Source organism: Manis pentadactyla, chromosome 16 (assembly GCF_030020395.1).
Source record: "Manis pentadactyla isolate mManPen7 chromosome 16, mManPen7.hap1, whole genome shotgun sequence".
Classification (NCBI taxonomy): domain Eukaryota; kingdom Metazoa; phylum Chordata; class Mammalia; order Pholidota; family Manidae; genus Manis; species Manis pentadactyla.
In genome coordinates, this window is record NC_080034.1 from 25,560,772 (window position 1) to 25,567,319 (window position 6,548).

The following is a 6,548-nucleotide window of genomic DNA, read 5'->3' on the forward strand; positions in this document are numbered from 1 at the left end:
GTAATACATTCCCACAGACTTAGAGGCCTAAAACAATACCCACGTGTTATCACATGGTTTCTGCAGGTCAGATGTCTGGACATGGCTTAACTGTGTCCTCCGCTCTGGGTCTGAGCAGGCCAAACTCAGATTGTCAGCCTGGGCTGCTCTCATCTGAGGCTGAGGTCCTCCTCCAAGCTCACTGGTTGTTTGGCAGAATTCCATCCTTTGTAATTATAGGACCGAGTCCTTCAGCTCCCAGAGGCAGCCTGCTCTCCCCTGCTGTGTGGCCTTCTGCACAACATGGCAGTCTGCTTTCTTGACATCAGTAGGAGAACTTCTGTTTTGCTTCGATCTGACATTTTCTGTCTCTGATCTCTAGACCTTCTTCTAGAGGGCCCACCTGGTTAGGTCAGGACCATCCAGGATAATCTCCGCTGGGATTACCTCCCAGTCAGATGGCTAGTGGCCTTAATGATGTCTGCAAAACCCCTTTGTCTCTGCCACACGATGTAACCCCATCGTGGGAATGGTGTGTCGTCGTGATCACAGGCCCTGCCTGCATTCAGGGGAAAAGGATCATATAGGATGTTTCGTCAGATTGTTGAAACAAAGCTAAGGACCCAACACCATTCTGTAGAATCTGTATGAGGCATGAGCTGTAGATACATGGTCTGGAAGCTTCCTCTATCCATAACAGACATCACACCTAGAAAGGTCTCTGGCAATATCAGTAATAAAGCTCATGTGCTCAAAATATTGTAGTATTATTTTGTCTACTGACTCTGCAAATGTGAAAAAAGTCACCTTTCCCAAGTCGATGGCATCCACCCACGTGGAAATTCAGGGAAAGGATGCTGTTTGGAGAAGCTTGATTTGTCCAGAGGAAAAGAGGCATGCCAACTCCGGAGCTGGCAACCTTCCCCAGACCAAAGACCTCAGCATGCAGGTCCCAGCCAGTCCTCTAAGCTTTTGAACATCTGACCTCCCACTCCTGAAAAATAAAGTCGAAATGCTCCTCCCAGGTTGGGTGCTTCTCATCCTACAAACCTCTCCATGAAGTGCTGCCACCTGTAGCCTGCAGGTGGCGCTGGCAACTGGGAAAATTTTCATACCTTAACAGACCGATAGATCTCCCCTGAAGTAACCCTCTGCCATCACAGACTGCATGGGTCACTGTAGCTTGTTTGGAGTTTTCTGCTCATTTGCACTGACTTTTTTTTTTGTGTGTGTGTGTGTGTGAGATAATATATACATCATTTAGAAGAAATTTATGACGTTTATACTTTATATAAACAGGAAGGAAAACATGCTTCCTCTGAATACTTTATATGAAAAAGAATGCAGCTTTTTTTCAACTATTCAAGATGTAATTATTATAAACTTATTGAGATATTTTACATTCCCTTTTTTTTGGTACTGTGTTCAAAATCCAGTGTGTACTTTACACTTAGAGCACACCCCAGTTGCCCAGCCACATTTCAAGTGCTCAGAGGCCACATGTATCTAGAAGGTACTGCATTGCACAACATGGCTTTAGAGCATAAACCAGAGACACATGCTGTTGCTATTTTGTTGCCTTCTGTATACAGAACAGCAGGGTAGGAAAATGAATTTAAAACAAGGCCTGTACCACCTCATCTGGCGGGTCTATGCAGAGACTCTGCATAATATATACAGAGGGGCAGAAATCCGTAAGACTCCATACACCTCTCTTCCATGTAACTCCTGCCCCTCCAAGCTGACCAGAAAGCCACACTGTTAGAAATTCTCCTCCAAGGCTGCTGACAGCCATGGGGCAGTGGCCCCCAAACTGCACAGTTTCACCTCCTCTCCTGGAAGGTGTGGCTGGGGTCCTGATCAGTCTTCTGCTGTGGAGAATGAGCTAGCTGTCCCTTGAGTGTGGTGCAGGAAAAGAGCACAGCCCCTGGAACAGAAAGACACTTTTCCTCACTCACCCAGGCCCTTCCTGAAACCTCTGTGGTCCTTGGTATGCTCATCTGAAAAATGGGATCATCCTAACTTCCTCTCAAGGCTGTTGTAAGGCTCAAAAATCATAGTTTATATGATCATGTTTTGTAAGCTAAGTATTATACAAATAAAAGGTTATTTCCAATACCTCTTTGAGAGGCAGAGAGAGAGAGGCTGACCACAGGGGAGCAGCTAGAAGGAGGGGACATTAAGCTCTGGTGACCTTAATGAGATTCCAGGGCATTCTAAGCCCTGGGCATCTAGGGGCCCATGAGGAAGACACTGCATCAGGAGGGGTAGGGCACAGTTTGCCCACGAGGGAGTGAGGCAGTAGTAAAATTATAGATTTTGACCATTTCCTTCAATCTAATCCTATATGTTCCAAGATGACTTTTCTTAGAAGGCTCCAAAACACAAATGCAGTGGGCAGACTTTAAATAATGTTGCCCAAAGACAGGCCTCCACACTGACCTTCTTCCCAGAAGGGCCCAGCCCCTCCTCCTTGACTCAGCGCTTTCCCACACACAGCCCAGCAGGCATACATTGGACCTCAGTTACCCAGCCGCGTAGGGAGGACCGTCAGAGGCTCAGGCCTGTCACACACCACCAGGTGCCTTCAGAAACCCTCTGAAGGTGTGGGGGCCCTGGAGATCAGCTCCTGGTTAACACGTCTTCAGAGCACTTCAGGCTCAGGCGGGAGGCCAGACGGTCCCAGAGGCTGGAAGTGTGGGGAAGCAGGACAATCTCACAATCGTGGTCAGTGGGAGGCCAAGGAAGGCCTGCTCTGAGTAACGCCTCCCCAGCATCAAACGGTCCGCACGGAAGCCTGCCAGGTGCTTCCTCCTTCCGCCAGCAGCATCCACCCCGCCCCTGCCTCTGCAGGGCCCGTAGGGAATTCTCCCCACCCTGCAGGTGCCGAGGAGCGGGCTGAAGCAGGAGACGGAGGCGGCTCCACGATGCATGCACCCCTCCGTTCCATCAGTGGTGCCGAGGGCTGTGCAGCGGCGAGGTCCTGGTCGCCTCCCCTTCACCAACCTCGGTGGTCAGGGCTCCCCCCACTCCCACCTTTCCCGTGTCCTGTGCAGATGCGACTCTGTTTATCGTCTGGCACATTCTAAAGAGAAAAAATACTTGCAAACATTTTCTACTCTCAGCGAATATGGAGCAGACAGAAGACAGGAGGAAAGACGGACACAGTGACTGACCCTGGTTATTTATCCCCAAATGCTATTTTCCTGTGTGTGTGTGTGTGTTTGTGGCAGGGGGTGGGTGGCTCTCCAGCAATCTAGACACAGTTATCTTGTCCATTTTGTAAGTGATTTTCTGGACATTCATTCTTTCCCTTTTCCCTTTAAACCTTGAGATGAAGGGTTGAAAGGTCACGAATGTTCCCCCAGATGGGCAGTGGACTGGGGAAACGTGAGCCCGTTCACACTGCGGTTTTTTTCTCTTTAACGCGGAGCCGAGTCCTACTGAAGTACGCTGGTGACTATAGAAAACTAAACAGAACAAACCCAGGAAGAAAAGGGATTTTTCTCAGCATGGAAAGCAGCAGGAACGGATGGGGCCAGGCATGGGGAGACTGCCGCTAACGATGCTTCCGACCTCCAATAACACAATCCAAGAATGACCTTGAGCCCTGCCTGCTGCGGACCCGCCTTGAAGGGCGTCGTCCTGTGTCCCCCACCCTGCCCACCAGCCCACCCCCTCTAGGGGTGGGAAGACGTGTGTGATTTTGATTAACCGAGGAAAAGCGTATGGCCGTTTACTGATTTTCTGGAACAAAGAGGGTTTCCCAAGCCCAGCGGGGTTCTCTCCCCCCCAAGCTGTGCTCAAAGCCCATCTCCAGCTGGGTTAACGGAGACAGATGACTTCCCGGGCAGGGTCTCCCCCTCCGCACGCGCCCGCGTCTCCCGAGGCTTGATCGCCACCTGGTGGTCATTAGAGGAGGCGCCCCCTCTGGGTCCCCCTCTGGCCAACCTCATCAGGCCTGAGGAAAAGGGGTCTGGCGGGCAGCCTACGGAGCAGGGACGCGGCTTCTGGACAGAGCGAAGGTGGAATTAAGTCCTATTAGGCCACAAAACCCAGGAATGACAGGATCGCTCTCACTCCTCATCTCCTAATACTTTGCTGTTATGGTTCTTGCAAGAGAAAATGAAGTCAGAAAGGGAGGTAGGCCTATGTGGAGAGCGAATATTCCAGGCACCTAGTTTCAGTGTGGAAGATGGATTTTCAGGCAGCTGCAAATTTCTGAGATATAGCCAGGATAACCCCCTCCTGTTCCTTTCCTGCCTCATGGACTCTTATTTATGAAACCAGAGGCAAAGCTAAAAGCAGCTCCAGAAAGAGCCTGGTTCTCCCATTCCAGACAGGGATTTGGAAGGTAGTTTGAGGAAGCAAAACGGGTGCCTTCCATGTTTCATGGGCCCTTACCACTTTCCCGTCACTGTGCCGTCAGAAGGATGAACCAGGATGGCCCTATTCCCTTCTCTAATTCATAGACTGCTGCCAGACTTAATTTTCATTTTCAGTTCATGTTGGATCTGCAGTCTATCCACCACACCGGCCTGTGGCTGAGACCAGCTAGTAAGTTTCTGGTCTAGACTCTGGACACACATTGAAAAGGAGGCTGCTGGCTGTGTCAGCCAAAGTGTGACCCAGGAAGACCCAGGGCCAGCAAACGACACCAACTGCCCAGAGGGCTGGTCCTCAGGGCTGAGCGACAAGCCGACCTGGCTTTGCGTGATGATGCAGACAACTGCTGACCATGGGAGAACATGTCTTGATATAAGGCTTATACCCTCAGAATAGCTCTCACACTGTCTCCTTTGTTGGACATTCTAAAAAAAACAGACCTTAAGGAGAGATGAGGCTTAATGTACAGAAACCTCTGGGAGAGGTGCACAGCAAATGAAATGAAATTCATCTTTCAGTGAAAATGGCTGATAACTGTTGAACTGTGTTAACTGACTTTCAGATCTCACCATGTGTTTGGTGCTCTCCTAAGCGTTTTATGCAAATCACCTCGTTTAAGCCTTATAGCAACTTTGGATTGAGTAAATTTTTTTTCTTTTAATTTTACAGATGGATAAACTAAGCCAAGAAAGGTTAATACCTTGCCTAGGGTCACACAGCTCAAGAATGGAATAGCCAAGGCGCTGAATGCAAAGTGTCTGCCCTGTGCAGTGTACGTGCCGCCACTCGTTGTATTGTTTCTCCATGCCACCTGATGTATGTGATCCCCCTAGTGGGGAGAGTTCTGACTATACAAAATGAGACAGGGAGGACAATGGTGACGGAAAGAATGGAGAAGTTAAGGCATCTCCTACCTTAATATCACTTTATAATCTCACCAAGGCAGCCTGCTACATAAAGACCAGTGTTCCAGGACACCTTTAGGGTTGGCCCTCTTCCGGTTTTAGTCTCTCCCCAAGTATGAAAGGATTCCTGTTCTGGTGCTTTATGGAAAGTATTTCTCACATTCGCCACCTTGTTCATCCCAAATGGAGCAGCTTGACTGTACTTGCCATTTTAATTTTTACTCTTCATCCAGATGAGTTTCCATGAGGTTTCAACTGCTAGTGGTGTTTTTATTCTTGCCACAGATCTATCAAGCCCTCTCAGAGAATTGGATGTCATTTAGACACATAGGAGGAAAATTCATTTTCCCAGAAAGGAAGTGTGTTCTTGGAATTCTCACTCTCCCTATTTGTGGCTTTGTCTCCCTCTGTGTGTTTATTTCATTCCAAGATGATCTTCAAGGAAAGAAATGTATGAACCAGTGGGCCATAGATTGAGAGCTAAAAGAGAGAGCAACTCTCCTTCCCCTCCGTACACGGGCCTGTAGCAGGGCAGGGCACCATGGTCAGCCCGAGTCACGTGCCAACCTTGCAGAAACCAAATCAGTAAGGATTGTGTTTTCTGTGAGTGACAAAGATTCAAAAATAACAGCAACTTAACATACAAGTTTGTTTCTCTAGCACATGAAAGTGTGTAGATAAGCAGTCCGAGACTGCCGTGGTAGGCTTGGCCCCATGTAATTCTCAAAGATCCAGTACTTTATATTTTTTCTCTGCTCTTCCCAGGGCCACCACACAGCCCCACAGAGCAGTTCCTTCTGTGACCACCATGTCTGTAATCAGTCATTAGGATGGAAGAAAGGGCTAAGAGAGAGTGCACCAAGGCTTTTTGAAGAAAGGTCCATGTAACATTCTGCTTCCATTCTATTGGCCAGAACTTGGTCACACAGCCCTGCCCACCTACAAGGGAAGAAGGAGAATGTAAACTATATGCTGGGTAGCCATCTAACCAGCTAGGACTTGGAATTTTATTACCAAGAATGGATAAAGGGAGAATGGATATTGGTGACCATTTTTGTCTGGGGCTGAAAATCCCCATCCTTTCCCTGCCCCCTGACTCTCCCTTCATACCTTTCTCATGAACCCTACTCTCCTTTTACTTCTTGACCAGGTAGACACCTTGACATGTTACTGATGATTTCCACTGGACCGTTGAATCACACATGGGCCCAACTGTCCTAAGTCTGTCTTTGCCCTGGTGGAAGCTGTGGCTTGGATGACTCCAGGACCAGCTCTTGG